The sequence below is a fragment of the Triturus cristatus genome, chromosome 3_1 (assembly GCF_964204655.1).
Source record: "Triturus cristatus chromosome 3_1, aTriCri1.1, whole genome shotgun sequence".
Taxonomy (NCBI): Eukaryota; Metazoa; Chordata; class Amphibia; order Caudata; family Salamandridae; genus Triturus; species Triturus cristatus.
The window spans coordinates 617,977,384-618,000,676 of record NC_140583.1 but is presented as its reverse complement, the minus strand read 5'-3'; the positions used below and the strand labels follow the sequence as shown (position 1 = coordinate 618,000,676).

At 46.0% G+C, this 23,293-nt stretch overlaps 1 protein-coding gene across 1 annotated transcript in view; it reads right to left on the bottom strand.

Annotated features, from left to right (window-relative positions):
- Positions 1 to 23,293, bottom strand: part of PLEKHO2 (pleckstrin homology domain containing O2) — a 214,584-nt gene that overhangs the window by 150,623 nt on the left and 40,668 nt on the right. The window lies entirely within an intron of this gene.

Genomic DNA, 23,293 nt, shown 5'->3' with positions numbered 1-23,293 from the left:
TATGTAGTGCACTTTACAAATGTTTGATTGATTGATTGATTGACACGAAGTGGGTCATCATGGCTGAAACATGTTGACCTTCTGTTATGTCTGACACATGCAGTCCAAATCCATACTGCAGGTGCACTGTTTTTAATACTGACAGTGAGAACACACCAATAAAGCACGTAATTTGTTTTCACTAGTTGGTTTTAACATCACTTTCCACACAGTACTTTTCTGTTGCGCTGCGCCCTCCCCCAGCTTATATTGCTCTCATCTGCCGGATTTAGAATATCCTTTATAGAGTAGAAACAAAAAGCATCCCTGAGCTCCTCCCTCTCAGTGAGGGGGTTGTAGCCCTTGGTGGGACCAGGCCTTCCCACCAAGAGGAGAATCCCAGATGATGAAGCATACCACCTATGGTGGGTGAGGGATTACGTTCTGAAAGGGATCATCCCACAGATATCTCTGTGCGATTTTTTCAGTATCTCTGACCATTTGCCTCTTTACTTCAGACCCAAGGATTTTTGTGTGTTGTTCACATTCAGCAGGGCCTGCACGTTGTCCGCTCTCGTAACCAGCAGCAACGTGCGGGCGGAAGCGTGCTTATCAGATGTTAGCTAGGCCCATAACAAAGGCCAAAGTCAAGAGGCCATCAGTTCTCCTTTTGTTCGAGTAGCCTGGCTGGGAGCTATCTGGAGCCTCACACCTGAATGCAAAAGCAATGGAGGGAAAACAAAGACTCACAGATTGTTCAGGTACAGTCCCTGTAAATGAGATATGCAAGCATGTCAGATGTATTGTTCTGTCACAGTATCTACACAAATAATAATTTAAATGCCACTATTTTTTTTATTATTTCTTCTTATAGCACTATTGATCCCAATACAGGGTGGTAGAACGCTTTATAATCACACACTCATTATACATTTACAATAAATAATGTGTGTAAATCAATGTACAGGATGTGTTACATGAGACAGAAAAGGTTACAAGGTGTAGGAGTCCTGTGTCCTTCATAGCTCACTATGCTACATTAGTAGTACAATTTATGAACTATAAGTAATAAAAGGATCTCTGTGTTAAAAGCAGTAACCCACTAACCTAGCTACATAAAATAAACATCTTCACATTACTTGATGTGCTTTGCAGGATCCAGATAAGCCCTCTATGCTGCTTTGATTTAAAACTGGGACTAGATAAGAGAGAGATCTCTCCATCAGATGCGTTGCCAGAGTGGTCTTTCCATTATTATTATTATTCCCCGAGATTTTCTGAGCACAAAAAGATCTCAGCAGCAGGTTGCTTATTAAGATATTGCCATCTGAAGCTACACAACCCATGCCCCATGACGCAACATCTAAGCTTCATGATGCCCACTGGATACTGTACCCAACTCTCGTGATGTACTGAGCACGCCTTCGCCATAAAGCAAACCAGTGCGTGGGCCATCCTAGCATAATAGCAACTTTTGACATGTGCTCGAGTGTTTGTTGGACATATGCACTCCCGTGCGGACAGCAGGTGACAGTCTGGGGGGGTGGAAGGGGAGAGGGTGAGGGGCTCTGAGCTCTTGGGAGCCGCTTCTTCTATCTGCCGCTCATGCAAAAAACAATAATCATTCTGCCTGCTGTTGGTTTTTGTAAATCTTCAGAAAGCATCAGGGGCCGCCTCAACGGGAAGGTGTTAAAACGGAAATCCTTACGCAAAGGATTGCAAAATCTTACAAATTGGTAAAACGGAGGATTAACCTAGTTCCTTAAAAACAAACACAGCTTTAACTCCGCATCATGCGGCTTCCTGTTTATCCCCGTTTTAATGGTAAACGAAAGCAGTGTTCATTCCTAACGTTCGTTGGTCATTTCCTGTTCAATCAATAAAGAGCCGCTCTGCAGGGGCTGCTAGTTTACTAAGAACCGAGTCTGAGTGGAGGTCGCGGGTTCGAGACTCAGCTAGGCCCAGGGCATATTGCGTCATCCTTCATTACTGGGTGAAAAAAAAGTCAACAGAACCAGAGCCCCAAAATCAGTGTGCACGAGACCGGAAGAGAGCGAACGTGAGGCCCGCAGAGCCTACGCCAAGGGGGTCTAACCCTGAGGGGAACATGCATCCTGCTTAGGCTTCGGTACACTTATGTTCCTGACACACCTGATTTTACTACTACACTGTGACAAACAGGGGCCTCTTGAATGTAGTTCCCTTCGTGTCAATACTTTCAGCTCTGGCTCTGGTATCCCAGCTGGGGACACTTGCAACATTATTTAATAAAATATCGGTGTAGTTCCAGACCTGACTCTGGCACAGCTGCAATTAATTGTATTAATTGTGGTGTTGAGGTGGGGCTGAACAAGTTCTCATTTATTTACAATATGGCTCCGTGCACTGAAATAATTTAAGATCTAGCTCAGTTACAAAATGGTGGGGTCTCTGTCACACTATATTCACGGCTCTGTGATGTGAACTTTCTCCATCGTAGTAGTTTTCACAAGTATTGTTAATAGTGTTGATACCGAATAACAATAAAAACGACAGTGAAAGGCTGATGAAGCGAGGATTATACTTGCAATAATACAGCCAAGGAGTGAAGGAGCAGCTATGGGTATATGTGGTGGGATTGTAGTGGTCGGGCGTCAGTGGGGGTAGAGGGGAGTGGAGGGAAGTAATAGAGGTGACAAAAAGGATCTGGAATCGAAGTCAGCAGAATTGCCATTCCACCGTCCAGGCTGGGTGGCCCATAAGAGTGTACGCACATGTGGTCTGAGGACATTCCGCTGACCGATTATGGTAAAGTCATACTTTATGGCTTTGTTGCGTTGGTAGCACTCGAGCACTTCAAGAAGATGGTCTGGTGGGTAAAACAGGTATTGGACATAAATCTCCCAGTCCACCAGACTCTCATCCAGTTGCTCTTCTCCACAAACTTTTTTATATGCTGCTCCTCAGCAGTTGAGCATTTTCCACATCTTTCAACCACTTGTCTTGACTTAGCCACATACTGTCTATTCTCTTTTTAGCTAAAAGAGGCCGTTCTTAGTGCATCCAGTCAATGCAAACGGTGGCTCCATGAATAGCGATATCCGTCAGCAAGAGACAGTCAGGGCAACCCCAGATCAGGAGCAGCAGTGTTGCTTCTGGTATAATAGGCCTGGTGTTCTTAAGCTGATGTGCTGTGTTAGGGTTGCACGAAAATTGATGCTTTGTACTTCAGCCAAAGAGTTCCCTTTAAGCTTAACCAGACCACAAAGCTTTTGACCACATAATTATAGAATCGCTGGCTGTGGTTTTTGCATACTTCAAAAAGAAATACAAAACAGGAGTCATGTAAAATCCTTTAATTAATTCTGGCCACCCAAGCACTCCGTGCAGATTTTCTGGGACCCCTCTACCAATGCTGTACGTAGGAGCCGTGGGCACCTTCCGTGTTGGTACCCTCCCCAGTCTCCTTGCTCCCTCATCCAGTTTGGAGGGGCGGCCAGATCTGATCTTGGTCTTGCTCTACACGGCCCACTTATTTTTATTTAACTCCACTTTGCCTCAAGGAATAGTGAAATGTTTTCATCCCCATCCCCTGAGCTGCAACCTTCCACAATTGTCTAAGAGGTCCTTTAAAAACTCGTCGATGCCCGAGGCTCAGTCTTTGCTTTGATAATATATTTATTACCCTGCAGGGGAAGCCTGGTCTCAAGTGAATGACTACAACGTAACACAGGCAGAAGCCAATTTAGTTTGTGGGCGAGTTGGAAAGTAATTAGTTACACCTCAATTCATTTGCTACAGCTTCTTCACCCTCGATGATACAATTCCAGTTTTTATATTTCACCAGTTTTCCCCAAAAATCTTGAAAATTGTTTTTACTTGGTCTTTGTGAGGTAAGCTGCAAGGATGAATGAAATTCTGTTTTACTGGATTTAAAATCTATGATGGCAACAAAGCATGGATAGTTTGAAAGTGGGCGGAGGCTTCCTATGAGCCCTGTACTTGCAGCGCTGTCGCTGTTACAGTAGAGTTTCCCTTTGTGTTACAGGGCGGTTCCAGCGCTGTTGCCCTTGCGTTTCACGCCTGGTTCGGTTATGAAGCGGTTTTAGCTCTGTCTCTCATACAGAGAACTTTCAAATCCTGCTCTGTTGCGTTACTGTCACAGCTCTAATACTGTCACGTGTGCTGTTCTTTTGGTTACAGCAAAGTTCCTGATAGGACTCTGTTACAAGTAAATTCCAGCTCCAGGCTTGTAATAGCTGCGCCTCTGAGTTTGTTCCAATATGATCCCAGATTTGACTCAGCCACAGTTTGATCCAGCCGCGGGCTCTGTTGAAGTGCAGGGGTAGAGATGACAGCGCTGCAATGGATTCAGGGAACTTCAGGGAACTTGGATCTGGAAAGCCGCTACAGAGCGCGTGGCTCTACAAGCCCAATGGACCACCACATACAAATCAAACTGTGGAGATATAATCCAAGTGGACCCTCAAGCAGCTCCTTTAGACAAAAAATATTTTTAGATATTTTCCTAAGATCTAGATGTTCTTCTAATGATCTTTAAGATGAGCAAAGATCATCCTAGAAGCATTTTCTCGTTACTTCTATGGTGCGTTCCACTCCACTTTGAATTTTAGAGCTCTGAACATCAGCAGCTCAAGCAACCACAGACAGTCAGATTTTGTAAGCATGGATGTGGCCTAAAATGGCCATCACCTGCAGACTACTCTGTGGGCAAAGGAACTCTGCTGTGGAATACCTGGAGTGAAAAGTCAGCAAGCAAGTTGGCTTAGCGCACCGAGATAGTTTGGAAGCCAGATCCATGTGATGTCGTGAGACACTCATGCACAACCTATTACACTTCCACTTGTACTGCCATCTATCATCGAAGCACAGGGGACTGAACTCATTTACCTTCCGGTTTAGCCAGATCATCTTGCCACACACTCAGTGACCATCTGATGCTCTACTGGGTTGAAAGGAGCCAACAAGCCCTAAGAATTCCCACTGAGAGGCACACTCCGAAGAACCATTCTAATGTCTATAGCGGGGATGCTGTTCATACTCAGGGTCCAGACTGGCACGTGCCTAGTAATCCATGTTATGCCACTCTACTGATTACGGCCAGATTTCAAATGGGTCAATCATTTGAAAGTTTCATAAACAATTTGCAATTCTTTAGTAATTAGTCCTATTCACCACTGCCGGGCCACAATCGTCACGGATATTGTCGGGGGTGGGCGGTTTGGGGGGGGTGGAGGGGTGGCATGTGGAGGGTGGTGAAGGCTTCGCCCACTCATGGGTAATCATTCACACCAAGGCTTGCTTCCATTTAACCCTATTTGATGACTCGGCTTGACCACAGACTTTAGTACTGTCGTTGCACCAGCTGATCCTGGGGTTTTATCCCTAAAAACGTGCATCTTATTTCGTGATAAAGAAGGCACGTCTTTATCAGGGAGCATGTGACGCCATTGCGCAACTCTGGCTCAGTTGCAGTATTTTTAACTTCACTTCCTGCCTAGCAGGCTAGCGCGCTATAACAAACCCACAGGTAACAGTGCAATGCTCTAAAACACCCAGAAAAATAAATACAGAGTATAAAGTGCCATATTTCAAATGTAAATGCCAAGTTATTCCAAATCTGCCTCGTACATAGATAGCCTATTTAGTAGAGTGTCCAATGTGTGGCAGGCACGGTCATTGAGACCCTTGGGCATAACACGGTCTGCCTAGATAAGGTAATAGAGATTAAGTTGGTTAACCCAGATTGGAAGCTCAGAAACTTCGATTCAAGGACAGCAACTTAACCAGTGCAGTGTCTCTCCCCTTCACTGCTCTCTTATAGATTGAAGTGCATTGTCTCTCCCCTACACTGCTCTCTTACAGATTGAAGTGCATTGTCTCTCCCCTACACTGCTCTCTACAGATTGAAGTGCATTGTCTCTCCCCTGCACTGCTCTCTTACAGATTGAAGTGCATTGTCTCTCCCCTACACTGCTCTCTTACAGATTGAAGTGCATTGTCTCTCCCCTACACTGCTCTCTTACTGAATGCAAGCGCAGTGTCTCTCCCCTACATTTCTCTCTTACTGAATGCAAGCGCATTGTCTCTCCCCTACACTGCTCTACTACTGAATGCAAGCGCAGTGTCGCTCCCCTTCACTGCTGTCTTACAGATTGAAGTGCATTGTCTCTCCCCTTCACTGCTCTCTTACAGATTGAAGTGCATTGTCTCTCCCCTTCACTGCTCTCTTACAGATTGAAGTGCATTGTCTCTCCCCTTCACTGCTCTCTTATAGATTGAAGTGCATTGTCTCTCCCACTGCTCTCTTACAGATTGAAGTGCATTGTCTCTCCCACTGCTCTCCTACAGATTGAAGTGCATTGTCTCTCCCCTACACTGCTCTCTACAGATTGAAGTGCATTGTCTCTCCCCTACACTGCTCTCTTACAGATTGAAGTGCATTGTCTCTCCCCTACACTGCTCTCTTACAGATTGAAGTGCATTGACTCTCCCCTACACTGCTCTCTTACAGATGTAAATGCAGTGTCTCTCCCCTACACTGCCCTCTTACAGATTGAAGTGCATTGTCTCTCCCCTTCACTGCTCTCTTATAGATTGAAGTGCATTGTCTCTCCCCTACACTGCTCTCTACAGATTGAAGTGCATTGTCTCTCCCCTACACTGCTCTCTTACAGATTGAAGGGCATTGTCTCTCCCCTACACTGCTCTCTTACAGATTGAAGTGCATTGTCTCTCCCCTACATTGCTCTCTTACAGATGCAAGTGCAGTGTCTCTCCCCTACACTGCTCTCTTACAGATTGAAGTGCATTGTCTCTCCCCTACACTGCTCTCTACAGATTGAAGTGCATTGTCTCTCCCCTACACTGCTCTACTACTGAATGCAAGTGCAGTGTCTCTCCCCTACACTGCTCTCTTACAGATTGAAGTGCATTGTCTCTCCCCTACACTGCTCTCTACAGATTGAAGTGCATTGTCTCTCCCCTACACTGCTCTCTTACTGAATGCAAGCGCAGTGTCTCTCCCCTACATTGCTCTCTTACTTAATGCAAGTGCATTGTCTCTCCCCTACACTGCTCTACTACTGAATGCAAGCGCAGTGTCGCTCCCCTTCACTGCTGTCTTACAGATTGAAGTGCATTGTCTCTCCCCTTCACTGCTCTCTTACAGATTGAAGTGCATTGTCTCTCCCCTTCACTGCTCTCTTATAGATTGAAGTGCATTGTCTCTCCCACTGCTCTCTTACAGATTGAAGTGCATTGTCTCTCCCACTGCTCTCCTACAGATTGAAGTGCATTGTCTCTCCCCTACACTGCTCTCTACAGATTGAAGTGCATTGTCTCTCCCCTACACTGCTCTCTTACAGATTGAAGTGCATTGTCTCTCCCCTACACTGCTCTCTTACAGTTGCAAGTGCAGTGTCTCTCCCCTACACTGCTCTCTTACAGATTGAAGTGCATTGTCTCTCCCCTACACTGCTCTCTTACAGATTGAAGTGCATTGTCTCTCCCCAACACTGCTCTCTTACAGATTGAAGTGCATTGTCTCTCCCCTACACTGCTCTCTACAGATTGAAGTGCATTGTCTCTCCCCTACACTGCTCTCTACAGATTGAAGTGCATTGTCTCTCCCCTACACTGCTCTCTTACAGATTGGAGGGCATTGTCTCTCCCCTACACTGCTCTCTTACAGATTGAAGTGTATTGTCTCTCCCCTACACTGCTCTCTTACAGATGCAAGTGCAGTGTCTCTCCCCTACACTGCTCTCTTACAGATTGAAGTGCATTGTCTCTCCCCTACACTGCTCTCTTACAGATGCAAGTGCAGTGTCTCTCCCCTATGCTGCTCTCTTACAGATTGAAGTGCATTGTCTCTCCCCTTCACTGCTCTCTTATAGATTGAAGTGCTTTGTCTCTCCCCTACACTGCTCTCTTACAGATTGAAGTGCATTGTCTCTCCCACTGCTCTCTTACAGATTGAAGTGCATTGTCTCTCCCACTGCTCTCTTACAGATGCAAGTGCAGTGTCTCTCCCCTACACTGCTCTCTTACAGATTGAAGTGCATTTTCTCTCCCCTACACTGTTCTCTTACAGATTGAAGTGCATTGTCTCTCCCCTACAGTGCTCTCTACAGATTGAAGTGCATCGTCTCTCCCCTACACTGCTCTCTACAGATTGAAGTGCATTGTCTCTCCCCTACACTGCTCTCTTACAGATTGAAGTGCATTGTCTCTCCCCTACACTGCTCTCTTACAGATTGAAGTGCATTGTCTCTCCCCTACACTGCTCTCTTACAGATGCAAGTGCAGTGTCTCTCCCCTACACTGCTCTTACAGATTGAAGTGCATTGTCTCTCCCCTACACTGCTCTCTTACAGATGCAAGTGCAGTGTCTCTCCCCTACGCTGCTCTCTTACAGATTGAAGTGCATTGTCTCTCCCCTTCACTGCTCTCTTATAGATTTAAGTGCATTGTCTCTCCCCTACACTGATCTCTTACAGATTGAAGTGCATTGTCTGTCCCACTGCTGTCTTACAGATTGAAGTGCATTGTCTCTCCCACTGCTCTCTTACAGATGCAAGTGCAGTGTCTCTCCCCTACACTGCTCTCTTACAGATTGAAGTGCATTGTCTCTCCCCTACACTGCTCTCTTACAGATTGAAGTGCATTGTCTCTCCCCAACACTGCTCTCTTACAGATTGAAGTGCATTGTCTCTCCCCTACACAGCTCTCTTACAGATGCAAGTGCAGTGTCTCTCCCCTACACTGCTCTCTTACAGATTGAAGTGCATTGTCTCTCCCCTACACTGCTCTCTTACAGATTGAAGTGCAGTGTCTCTCCCCTACACTGCTCTTACAGATTGAAGTGCATTGTCTCTCCCCTACACAGCTCTCTTACAGATGCAAGTGCAGTGTCTCTCCCCTACACTGCTCTCTTACAGATTGAAGTGCATTGTCTCTCCCCTACACTGCTCTCTTACAGATTGAAGTGCAGTGTCTCTCCCCTACATTGCTCTTACAGATTGAAGTGCATTGTCTCTCCCCTACACTGCTCTCTTACAGATGCAAGCGCATTGCCGTACTGAATAAAAACAAAGCTGTGCAACAGCTGGTCTGTGGCTCTTCAGAGCTGCCTCAACCTTTAATTAAATCAGTGGTGTCAAAACTAAGATGGGAAAGGAAGGAACTTGTGGTCAATGCCCAGAGGCATGTAAACTTGTGCCTGCAGTCCTAGACACTGGGGCCCAGATTAACGAAACCTTCACACAACGCAGCACAGCGCAGCACGCAAAGATTTCTCCGCTGCATTGCGTGAGCGGGAGAGAGAAAGAAAGCGCCACATCTACCGAAATATGGCACTATCCTTAGCACTGGCGCACAATTTGGGTGCCGATTTCCATGCACACACCTTTTCATCATAGTCCAAAGGTGTCTGCGTGAGTTAAGCATAGATTTTGTACTGGAAGGGTGTCCTTCCAGTACAAAGTACTATGCCTAATCAAACTTTAAAATGTTGCCCACTTCAGATGTGTGCTCTTCAGTGGAAAAGGTTAGGAGAAATAAAAACATTTATCCTTTTTAATGCCTGCTTCAAAGTGGCCTTCATTTTTGGAGCAAAACCCTCTCTACTATTATTAGTAGATAGGGTATTGCTTAAAAAATCATGGCTGATTGCATGGGAATGCTCATGCACCACCCAAGAAACCTCCCTTTGACACACTGCGATGGAAAAGCTTTGCGTTACTTTAAGGCATTTTTCCAGTGAAGAACACGTTTTTGCTCTGGAAAGTAAATAAAAAATCAGTTTGCATAGGTTTGCGTGACTTTTGTGATACAAACCCGGCACAAAATGTTTGTTAATCTGGGCTCAAGAATTTGTAATGAGTGGTATAAGACTTTAAAACTACGTGCTCCCTTTGAAGTTTTCAGAACTGCAGACCAATGAGATCCTAAAAAAGAAGGCACACCTTGTGTGGAAGAGGATGGGGTAGCTTATGAATTTAATCTTCATGGGAGTTTGACAGCGTGAAGGTCTCTCTTGCTTCCACTGTGCTCTGGGCACCACACAAGCTTTGCAGCAAGAGTGTAACACCAGGCTCAGGTTTGCCATTGGCTCTGACAAAGGCTGCTCCCATGCAGTAGTGTCTGTGGATCCACCAAGCTGGCCCCTCTGGTGAACCTGGGCAAGCCTAACAAGGCACCTTAGCCTGTTCCAGTCAGAGAGTAAAAAACGTCGCCTTCTGTTGAGGGACCTGACCCCCCCCCCCCCCACTACCCCCCTCCCGTGTGGGGAATGACCATAAGCCCCACCTTTTCATCGACCAGCTAGTGGTGTACCCTTCTGAAATGGTAGCAAGGTTGACATGCCAGCACTCTACAAACATGTCGGCTAAATAAATAACCAAATAATAAATACAGAAATGCACTTTCACCTCTGACCCGGTTACAGTATAATTCCAGCACTGCGCCGGTACTGTCTTGCCCCATCGCTGGTGTTACAGTTTCTCTGCCAGTGTCGTTCTCCCTCTGCTTTGCTTAGGTGCAGTTCCAGCCCTGGCCCTTGAGAAGACGGCGGCCGAGGAGTAGTGTGTCATGCGCACTTCGAAGCTTCAGAGACCCACATTAGGACAGACGTAGCATCTGTAAATGATATTTCGAAATAATACTGGGTGTTTGCACTGGTGGAACTGCTGTGTGGGGGAGGAAGTTAACAGACAGAATTAGCTCTGTAGAACACCGGCAGGAAGCTGCCCGCCGCCTCCCATGCTCCGACTGACTCCATCAACACGGCTCAGTGTGAACAGGATCGGAGTTGATAAATGGATTTAAACGAGGGGGCACTGTCACAGGGGCATGGATTCATCCTATGCTGCCCCATGTATAACCCCCACCCACAACTCCCCGGGCCCCTCCCCCCTCCACTAATTAATGTACCACTGTGGATAGGAGCAGGGTGACACATTGGAAGTAAGAAACAAAGCAACTGCATAATACTATCTATTAGGTCACAGGTTAGGCCCTGGAGGACTAGATATCATGCCACATGTTCATGATTATCACTCATTATGTTAAGTAACTACATTAAGATTCATTGTTTGTAAAGTTATCCTATGCGTAGCAACACTATGGTAGAGTAACTGCAATACCTGACTACTGTACATAATAAGTGCAGCAACAAACAAACTCTAGAAATGAAATTGGTATCGCATTTGTTTGATTTAGAGCTATTGCCATTGTAAATGGCTATGTCTTTTAACTATGTGTTCTGGAGTGTTTGTATGTGGTGTGTAGTGGAATTAAGTGGGTTGGATGGGATTAGTTAGTTGTGTAATTGTGAGGATGGAATTGTGTGGTTGGAGTGGATTTGTGCTGTGAAATTATGTGGCATGGTGTGTTATATAATTATTGTGATAGTACCTATGTGGTATTGGGTGCACTTGAATAATGTGGAGGGGGATTGTGTGTTATGGAGTGTAATTATGTGGAATTGTATTTTGTGTTGTGGATGTGGTGGAGTTTAATTATGTGGTGTGCTGTTGAGTTTTGTGACAATGTGTACTTGTGTGGTGTGGATTGGATATATGTGGAGTGTTGTGTAATTGTGTTGATTTGTATTATGTGGTTTGGTGTCAAATTATGTGGTGTGGTTTGGAAATGTGTGGAGTTGAATTATGTGGAGTGGAACAGTGTTGCTAACTTTGCATTTGAGAGTTATTGGCATTGTCATTGATAATGTGTTTTAGCTATGTGTTATGGAGTACATTGGATGTAAGTGGTGTGGATTGGAATGATATGGGTTAGATTGGAATTGTTTATTGTGTAATAGTATGGTTTTGAATTGTGGGGTGTTGAGTGGAGTTTTGTGTAGTGGAATTATGTGCCATGATGTGCCGTGGAATTATGTAGATAGAAATTATGTGGCATTGAGTGTATTAGAATTATGTGGAGTGGGATTGTGTGTCGTGGAGTGGCATGTAGTGCAGTGGAACTTTAAGTTATTACATTTTGTACCACGATGTGGAATTATGTGTTGTGAATTGGATATATGTGGTGTGAAGTGGAATTGTGTTGTGTAGTTGAATTATGTGGTTTGGTGTAGAATTGTGTGGTGTGGAATGGAATTTTGTGGAGTTGAATTGTGTGGCATGGAAATCTGAGTCACTCAGTGAAATTATGTTGAGTGTAATTGTGTGGTATGGTGTGGCGTGTATGTGGATTGTTATGTGGCATAGAGTGGATTTATGTGGGGTGTATTTATGTGGTATTGAGTAGAGTGGGGTTGAATTGTGTTGTTGAATGGTAATATGTAAATATGTTGCATGGTGTTATGCTGTGGTCTGGTTGAATCATGTTTGCATTGTTACGTCGCCGGCATCCAAGTCAATACCTATAATTAACTGCTCAAGAATGCTGATTGCGGAACTGGTCGCCATCCAGACTTAAAAGACAGTCAGTCAATAATACTTTTATTTGATTTCGTTAGAAATCATAAAAGAGTGGGAAAACAACCGTTATACATAATACATTGGAAAGCCGTTTATAAAAGCTAAAAGATAAAAACACAACGAGGTCCTATCAGCGGACAAACATCTGCTAATTAGACTGAGAGACAATCTTAAAAAGTATAATCAGTGCAATTGAAAAATGTGCCAACCATTCAGTAGATAATATCTAAAAAATGTAGACTGTGCAATTAGCAAGTGTGCAAACAGTTAAATTCAAGGATACTCATGTTAGATCGCTTTTTTTGACCAGTTCTTTTGCCACAATTTTCCAGAATTTTATAGCTCTGCAGGACAATTGGATCGACGAACCTCCAAGGCATTTTATGACCGCCGCTCTGCATGTCCTTATTTATTCTTTCCTTAATGACTCTCCAAGGACAATTTTTAGAATTTTCAGTAATGAGGGGCAAGAGCATAGGAGATGTAATAATGTCTCTTCTACCTGACCGTAGAGGCAGCATTCTTTTGTCGGCCAGGTATGCTACCATTTCGGTGTCAAATCCTTCGAGGGGAATGACCCCAGTCGCAGCAGCGTCAAAGAATGATTTTTTTTTATGTGAGAGGTGTTCAGACAAATACGGTTGAGGTTTCAGCGTCTGGTAAGATTGTATCACTGCCCATGCATGATGTTTCATAGAAAAGACTTTTATCCATTAATAACGAGATCTGTTTGATTGCTTTATTGACAACCGTTTTAAATCCGGAGTATGTGGTAATGGTGAGCCAGGCCTCCTTGTCGTACATGATGTTAGCGGACTAGCTCCGCGGGGACGAACGCAGTCTTTCCTCGCTGTTTGCCTGCCCTCCTGACGTCACGGCCAATCGCACTTCGAGGTCGGCCGTGACGTCAGCGGGGCGCGGCGGATCGGCAGACGGGAGCGCGGTATCTTCACGAGCGGTTGTCTCCCCGCCTGCTCCTCGTGGGCCGTTGTAACAGAGCATTAAGAATAATAAAGTGTTATCTCTCCAACACCTGCGTCTCGCCTCCCTCACTCTACCACTACAAATGGCGACGAGGGTTAATTGATGCTGTGCGGCCCACGTGGGGAATCCGGTGCCCTGAGCCCCTCGTGCTCCTCCATTGCTGCGGTGCTGCCCTCTGCTGGTCCTCTTGCAACCACGTGGGCATCCTGACGACGTTTGGTCCGTCCTGCTGCTGGCTGGATGCTGCGTGTCCCCTCTGTTCCCCGGCGTTACAGTCTGCTGCTTGCTAAGGGGGCTGGAGTGCTGGCCCTTGCTGTCTCATGTGCCCAGGAGGTGTGCCGGGAGGATCATCCTTCCCTGCCCCACCCAGTGTGCTCCGGTGGGCGTGGGGCCCTACATGCAGGTGCATCTGCAGGCGTGGACCAGTTCTGCGTGCTGAGGTTCCAGGTCGTGCTGCCAGCCGTGCCTGTCCGGTGGCTGTCCTTGCGGTCGTCGTCCTCCTGCTGCGGTCCCTGACCTCCAACGATGGCTCAGCCGGTCAACATCTGCGTACCTCCTCTGTTCCTTGATTATACTGGTAAGCCGTGCATGAAATGGAAGGGGTGGCTACGTGCGTTTGAGAACTATATCGTTTCCATAGACGGCGAGGGGTATAGCCCCGAGCGCAAGAAGGCGCTATTGTTCGGACTGCTGGGGAAGGCCGGCCAGGAAGTTTTTGACAGTCCGCCAGTGTTCGTGGACCCCCTGGGGCTCCCGCTCCTCTGAATGTGTATCAAGAGGTGGTTAAGCGGCTTGAACTGCAGTATTCCGAGGAAGGTAGCATCATGGTGGGGCGCCATAAGTTTGCTCTGCGGCGACAGGAGGAAGGAGAGACTATTGAGGAGTACATTGCCTGCTTACGCGTTCTGGCGCAAGACTGTGAATTTGCGGAGATGACCGATACTTACATCAGAGATCAGGTGGTGTTCTATTGCCATTCTAAGAAGGTGCAGGAGAGACTGCTGTCATGTAGAAACCCTTCCCTGAAGGATGTGGTGGCCATTGCGAAGGCCGTTGAGCGCTCCATGGTGTCCACTAGGGAGCTTGCATGCACAAGTCAGGCTTCGACGGTGTGCTACGTGCAGGACAAAAGTAAAAGTGTGTCAAGGACTCCCGACAAAGCAGCAAGTGATAGAGGGGGTGGCAGGAGGCCGTTCGCCTGCTTTAGATGTGGGGCGCGAGACCACTTGGCTGATAGCAGGTCTTGCCCGGCTCTGACCAAGAGCTGCACGAAATGCAGGAAGGTGGGCCATTTTGCAGCTGTGTGCAAGACAAGGAAACCGGGGGGTGGCATGAAAGTAAGCTCGGTGAGTGATAGCGATGCGGAGGCGAGTGCGGACATAGTGTTGTCCATTGATGCCGAGGACGGCAGAGTGAAGGGGCCTATTGGCTCCGTTATGATTGGTGCTGTAGAGCTGCAGTTTACGGCTGATTCTGGTTCACCCATAACCCTGATATCTGACACCACGTTTGATGCGAAGTGGCAGGGAGTGCGGTTGCGTGAGACTGATGTGAATCCCAAGGCCTTTGGGGAACAGGATATAGTGATGAAAGGGTTTTTCTGCGATACACTCACCTTTCGAGGGCGCACTATGATGACGAAGGTCTATGTGGCTGAGAAAGGGAGAAGCCTTGTGGGGTGGAAGGACCTGGCGAAGCTGGGTGTGATGCTAGTTCCGGGAGCCGACGATCCCATTGTTCTGCGTGATGACTGGGTCGGCTACATACAACCAGGCGAAGTGCATGGGGGATTGGCGGAGGTCATTGGCGGATTTGAGTCCGTTTTTAAGAATGAGGTGGGGCGTGTGAGAGGGTTTGTACACGCCATACAGTTGAAAGAAGGGGCAATACCGATAAAGCATAAGGTCAGAACTGTCCCTCTCTCTGTCAGAGGGGAACTGAAGAAGGTCCTCGATAAGTTGAAGCAGGAAGGCGTGATAGAGGAGGCAGGCGCATCAGAATGGGTGTCCGCGATAGTGGTGTCCAAGAAGAAGAGGACAGGGGACATTCGTCTATGTGTGGACCTGCGGTCCTTGAACAAAAATATCCTAGTGAACTGCCATCCGCTGCTCAACATCCAAGAAATTCTGTCTTCCACGTCAGGGTCCAAGTTCTTCACCCTGATAGACCTGAAGTCAGCATACCACCAGGTGTGTCTCACGGAGGAGTCCAAAAAACTGACCACCTTCATTACCCCGTTCGGAGCGTACAGGTACGTCCGGCTCCCCTTCGGCCTTGCATCAGCGTCGGGTGTCTTCCAGAAATTGATGGACTTGCTTTTCTGCGACATGAAGGGCGTCGAAGCATTCCAGGATGACATCCTGATCCACACGGAGGATGAGAAGGGGCACCTGGAGCTGCTGGGCACGGTGCTGGAGATCCTGCAGGAGAAAGGGATGACGGTCTCCAAAGACAAGTGCAAGTTCATGGAGGGCAGGATAGACTATCTGGGGCACGTTCTGACTCCGGATGGTATTGCGCCCAAGGAGGACCTGGTGAAGGCCATTCGAGAGGCCCCATGTCCCGTAGATAAGGACGCCTTGCGGTCATTCCTGGGGCTCAGCGAGTACTACTCGAAGTTCATGCAGGGTTACGCACTCACAGTGGAGCCTCTTAGGAAACTGCTGCGGAAGAACGAAAGTACGTGTGGGCGCAGGAACAACGAGCTGCCTTCGAATCTGTTAAGCTGGCCATTGTGGCGGCTCCAGTGTTACAGCCTTATAAAAAGGATCACCGGAATGTCATCACTGTCGATGCCAGCGCCAAAGGTATCGGCGCAGTGTTCTGCCAATTCCAAGGGAAGGAGGAAAGCACCATCGTGTTCATTTCCCGGTCGCTGAGCGACGCGGAGAAACATTATAGCACTATCGAGCGGGAGACGCTCGCGTGCGTCTGGGCAGTGGAGAAACTGAAGAACTATTTGTGGGGCAAAGAGTTCGAGCTAGTCACGGATCACAAACCGTTGATTTATATGATGGACGGCGAAGGCCGCGGTAATGGAAAAGCCAGCTCGAGACTCCTGCGCTTGCTGTCCAAATTGCAGGAATACCACTTCACCATCAGACACATCAAGGGTGGCCTCAACGGCAGGGCGGATTACCTATCGCGCTTGCCTATCGCCGGCAAGGAAGAAGGTTCCCTGGACGACACGGAGTGTGTGGTGGCGATGGTAGACGCGACGGCCATTTGCGAGGGGTCTATCTCTGAGGAAGAATGGCTGGCTGCCCAGGAAAAGGACGTGACCATCCGAAGGGTAGTGGACCACATGACGACTCATTGGCCTCCAGTCCGGAACTTGCACGGGGCACTCAGATGTTTCCAGCAGATAAGCGCGGAACTTTCGATTGAAGATGGCTTCCTGAAAAGGCACGAACTGTTTGTGCCCCCGGAAGGTCTGAGGGACACGCTGATCAGGATTGCTCACAGGGGCCACCCGGGGAGTACAGCCACCAAAAACCTCCTCAAGCAGTACTACTGGTGGCCGGGGATGTGCAGCGACGTCTGCGGCTTCATTGATAGATGCGGGCCGTGTTTGAGAGCCGACAAACATTGGAAGACGGCCAAGGGGGAACTGCAGATGGTGGACATTCCGGTCGGCCCATGGTGCAAGATTGCCATAGATTTCGCAGGCCCGTTTACCATACTGCCGGATGACTGCAGGCATCTCATTGTCCTTACGGACTACTTCTCAAAGTGGATCCACTACAAGTTCGTTAGGGAGGTTACTACTGACCGTGTGATCAAGGTGCTGAAGAAGATCTTCGCGACGGAGGGGCAGCCGAAGATCATGGTTTCCGACAATGGTACCCAGTTGGTATCCCGGCAGATGACGGATTTCCTGGCCAAGTTAGGAATCAAGCAGGAGAAGACTCCACTGTACAGTCCAAAGAGCAATGGGCAGGTCGAGCGGATGAACAGGTTCCTTAAAGAAGGTATCCAACAGGCTGTTGCGTCTCAAATGAACGTGAAGGCGTTTCTGGCTGATAAGGTGCACACTTTCCATAACACGCCTAATGAAGTCACAGGACATACGCCGTTCTATTTGATGAGAGGGAGACGGTGCATGAGCGAGCTTACCCCCAAATTCAACAAGTGGTATGACATGAGGGATGGAACGGAGGATATACAGGAAGAGGGGTTGAGAGTCAAGGAGCGCATAGTGGCTAAGCAAGAGAGCAACAAACTGTATGCTGACATGGTTAACAGAGCCAAACTGAAGGAAATTGCGCAGGGAGATTGGGTACTGGTGAAGAAGCCCTACAAAGTAATGAAGGGGGAATCCGTATTTCAAACCCCATTGCGGGTACACGGAGCAACCAGAGGGGCCGTGTGTCTGGAAGTTGGGGGATGGCGTAGCAAGGACGACCTAGTCAAGCTCAAAGCTGGGCAAGAGGAAATCATCATGAAAAGTGGTCACATGCGTGAGTCCGAGAGCGATGATAGTGTGCTTGAATGGCAAGACAATGAGGTCACCGGCGGAAGTATGTGCGATGATGAGGTTGGGGGCAATTCCCCCGCACAAAGTTGGGCCGGATGCGGAAGCGCACTTACGAGCGGGAGCACATGGCATGGCACGGGAGGTGTTGAGAGGCAGATGGGCGCAGGCCCCAGACCAGGGAGGTGTGACAGTCGCAGCATGGGGAGCCCGGGCCAAAGCGGTACAGGTGTTGGTGGGGTGGCACAAACCCCGTATGTTACCCCTAGCAGGCCGACACGGCATGTCAGAGCACCCAAGAGATTTGATGACTTTGTTATGAGATGATAATGTGTTCTATTTCTTTTTTCTGTTGATAAGGGAGATGTCGTACATGATGTTAGCGGACTAGCTCCGCGGGGACGAACGCAGTCTTTCCTCGCTGTTTGCCTGCCCTCCTGACGTCACGGCCAATCGCACTTCGAGGTCGGCCGTGACGTCAGCGGGGCGCGGCGGATCGGCAGACGGGAGCACGGAATCTTCACGAGCGGTTGTCTCCCCGCCTGCTCCTCGTGGGCCGTTGTAACAGAGCATTAAGAATAATAAAGTGTTATCTCTCCAACACCTGCGTCTCGCCTCCCTCACTCTGCCACTACACTCCTCTAGCTGTAATGCAGAGAAAGATTCTTTTAATACTGTAAAGGTGGAAATGTTTAGCCTGGTTTGATTTTCAACCTCTTCCCAACAACAATGTGCTAAGGTATCATTCTCTGCTGCCCTCATCTTCCAGTATTATTTGGCCATTGCCCCTTGTCTCGCTGGTTTCTGGTTTTTTTAGCCCATATTCTAAACGAATTTGAGCCTGTAAAATATGTAGTGAAATTAAAAACAAGCACTTAAAAAAGCTAGATTGCGCTGAGTTTAGGGCTGTGCCTTCTTTTGTGTTCAGAAGAGGGTAGTACGCGCACTTCCTGAAGTTTTCCAAAGTTTTTAAGGTTACACCATGCTCACGGGGTATCACTCTCCGAGATGGAGTGAAAATAGAAACGTTGAGAAGCACCCCCAATAATATGGGGTGTCCCCCCCAGGCACTGGCTAAAGGCCGCAAGTGCGGTTTTTAACTTTTTTAGTAGAAGTAGTTCATCACAAGTTGAGTTGTTTTCAAAGTAAAGTTTTTATTGTTTTCTATTCATTCATAGAAAAACACTTGACAGTTTTAATCCTTGGATGACGGTAGTTCCGTTGTAATTTACAATTACATAATCATTCCCATAGTCGTTCCCAATGCATTTCGGCAGAACTTGCCTTCATCAGGGGAGATCTAGAAGCAATTATATACATCATGAATATACGATATTTATACTGAACGAGGATATAATACAATATATATGATTAAGAAAAATGGTGAGACGCGAGTTGTTAGAAAAGCGTCGAGTGACGATAGAACCATGACATGGTGAGATGGTGGTGGTGAAAGCTGGGTGATTGACTCGGTAGCAGTGCAAAAGTATAGACGAGTGCCCGTGAGTAAACGGTAAAAGGTAACAGAGTGTAACTGATGTGTTGTAATGCTAACGAATAACGGGTAGTGGAGTGTAAAAAATAATAATGGGATGTGACTAACGCGTTTGTGATGCTAACGAATAGCGAAAAGTGAGAAGTACCTTAGATTGTTAGTAGAAAGTTATAGCGTCGTTGCGGATTGTGCCGATAATGGTCGTGAGGTATCATGCGGCTAATGTGAAGCTGTTGGAGTTAACGTGTGGAAACAATGTTGCTAAACGTGCAGGAAAATAAGTTACAGTATGCGCAGATGACTATGTTGGTGTTCTCTTACCGAGTATGCGGGATTCAGGTGCGAAGATTCAGTGGTGAAGTGGTGGTCGGGATTGGTGTGTGGATTTTAAAAAACGAAGGCGTGATCACGTGATGTAGGTAATATATCGGAGAGTGAAAACAGACTATATGTTGATGGTGAATGGTCGTGTAAACTAGAAGAAGGACTAAAAACGTAACGAGACGGTTGAAATATGTGAAAATACAAGCGTGGTGAATGAAATTAAAAGGTGACAATTAAAACGAGGAAACATACAAAAAACAATGAAGATTAAAGCGAGTTTCTGACATGGATTAGTGTTAAGAAAGTATTAAAGAGTTGAGGGATAAAAAGGTGAAGAAAGAGGGAAAGACTGACTGAAGAAAGAAAGTGACATGCTTAAAGGCAGTGACAACATTTTTGAACAGAACATGGTTTGGGTGAAACAATGTTAGTGGGTAATGCTTCTCTGAGTAATTGGAGATGATATGTTAAAGGTAACAGGAAAATTCCGTACGATCATTCATTCCTTTCGGCTTCATAGAGTTCAATAGGTAAATCCAATGATTTTCTCGTTGTAGGAGAAAGTTGTGGTTATCTCTCCCTTCTTTTTTCTCGATGGTTTCCAAGATGCAGAATTTTAATTGGCTTACTGAGTGTTTTGCTTCCGTGAAATGTTGGGCAACTGATGACTTCAATTGTTTGTTTCTTATGTTGGACTTGTGTTCGTTTAATCTGACTTTGATTTTACGTTCAGTTTGACCAACATAAACCATGCCACAGGGGCATTTGAGCATGTATATGACGTTGGAAGTGTCACATGTAGCTGTTGTTCTGATTTTGATTTTGTGTCCTTTCAATTGATGTGTTATATGCGTACCTTTAATGATGTTATGACAGTTATTGCAGTTTAGGCATGGGATTGTGCCTTTTGCTGTTTGTTGGATGGTTGGTAGCGTTTGTTGTAGAATTTCCCCTATGTTTTTGTTCCTGGTGAAAGCAAAAATAGGTGTTTCATCGAATATGTGGTTGAAGTCTTGTTCCAGTGTGAGGAGTTGCCAATGTTTGCGAATGATTCGTTTGTATGAATTGCTCAAAGTTGAGTATTTGGAAACTATGGTGATTTGGTTTTTGGAATCTTTGATTTGAGGCTTCAGGAGTTCATTGCGAGTCTTCATAGATGATCGTTTCCGTGCTTCTTGCAATACCTGATCAGGGTATCCTCGAGATCTGAATCTGTGCATTAGAGTGTCCGTTTGTATGTTGGATCTGATTGGGTTGGAAACAATTCTTTTGATCCTCAGCATTTGTGAGTATAGAAGGTGTTGTTTGAGGGGTAGAGGGTGGAAGCTGTGGTAATGAAGGGTGTTGTTCCTGTCCGTGGGTTTACGGTAAAGATCTGTAACCTTAAAAACTTTGGAAAACTTCAGGAAGTGCGCGTACTACCCTCTTCTTTACACAATTCAGTCCGACTCTTAGTACGCAGCACACCATCAACAACATGCAATTCGACGAAATATCAAACCTCACGGACACTAGAGCGGATACTTTCGCTTTCGGACATGATGAAGCTGCCAGAATTTACGCTCTTATACACGAGGATTCTACAACATATTCCAGTCACAACACTAAAGAACAGAACATCCGCCAACTTCTCTACCTCTCAAAAAAAGAAATCAACCAGCGCCTTCATGCAAGTACCTTGATCAGATACCACAAAACACAAAGAATTCCCAATGAACTCCTGAAGCCTCAAATCAAAGATTCCAAAAACCAAATCACCATAGTTTCCAAATACTCAACTTTGAGCAATTCATACAAACGAATCATTCGCAAACATTGGCAACTCCTCACACTGGAACAAGACTTCAACCACATATTCGATGAAACACCTATTTTTGCTTTCACCAGGAACAAAAACATAGGGGAAATTCTACAACAAACGCTACCAACCATCCAACAAACAGCAAAAGGCACAATCCCATGCCTAAACTGCAATAACTGTCATAACATCATTAAAGGTACGCATATAACACATCCATTGAAAGGACACAAAATCAAAATCAGAACAACAGCTACATGTGACACTTCCAACGTCATATACATGCTCAAATGCCCCTGTGGCATGGTTTATGTTGGTCAAACTGAACGTAAAATCAAAGTCAGATTAAACGAACACAAGTCCAACATAAGAAACAAACAATTGAAGTCATCAGTTGCCCAACATTTCACGGAAGCAAAACACTCAGTAAGCCAATTAAAATTCTGCATCTTGGAAACCATCGAGAAAAAAGAAGGGAGAGATAACCACAACTTTCTCCTACAACGAGAAAATCATTGGATTTACCTATTGAACTCTATGAAGCCGAAAGGAATGAATGATCGTACGGAATTTTCCTGTTACCTTTAACATATCATCTCCAATTACTCAGAGAAGCATTACCCACTAACATTGTTTCACCCAAACCATGTTCTGTTCAAAAATGTTGTCACTGCCTTTAAGCATGTCACTTTCTTTCTTCAGTCAGTCTTTCCCTCTTTCTTCACCTTTTTATCCCTCAACTCTTTAATACTTTCTTAACACTAATCCATGTCAGAAACTCGCTTTAATCTTCATTGTTTTTTGTATGTTTCCTCGTTTTAATTGTCACCTTTTAATTTCATTCACCACGCTTGTATTTTCACATATTTCAACCGTCTCGTTACGTTTTTAGTCCTTCTTCTAGTTTACACGACCATTCACCATCAACATATAGTCTGTTTTCACTCTCCGATATATTACCTACATCACGTGATCACGCCTTCGTTTTTTAAAATCCACACACCAATCCCGACCACCACTTCACCACTGAATCTTCGCACCTGAATCCCGCATACTCGGTAAGAGAACACCAACATAGTCATCGGCGCATACTGTAACTTATTTTCCTGCACGTTTAGCAACATTGTTTCAACACGTTAACTCCAACAGCTTCACATTAGCCGCATGATACCTCACGACCATTATCGGCACAATCCGCAACGCCGCTATAACTTTCTACTAACAATCTAAGGTACTTCTCACTTTTCGCTATTCGTTAGCATCACAAACGCGTTAGTCACATCCCATTATTATTTTTTACACTCCACTACCCGTTATTCGTTAGCATTACAACACATCAGTTACACTCTGTTACCTTTTACCGTTTACTCACGGGCACTCGTCTATACTTTTCCACTGCTACCGAGTCAATCACCCAGCTTTCACCACCACCATCTCACCATGTCATGGTTCTATCGTCACTCGACGCTTTTCTAACAACTCGCGTCTCACCATTTTTCTTAATCATATATATTGTATTATATCCTCGTTCAGTATAAATATCGTATATTCGTGATGTATATAATTGCTTATAGATCTCCCCTGATGAAGGCAAGTTCTGCCGAAATGCATTGGGAACGACTATGGGAATGATTATGTAATTGTAAATTACAACGGAACTACCGTCATCCAAGGATTAAAACTGTCAAGTGTTTTTCTATGAATGAATAGAAAACAATAAAAACTTTACTTTGAAAACAACTCAACTTGTGATGAACTACTTCTACTAAAAAAGTTAAAAACCGCACTTGCGG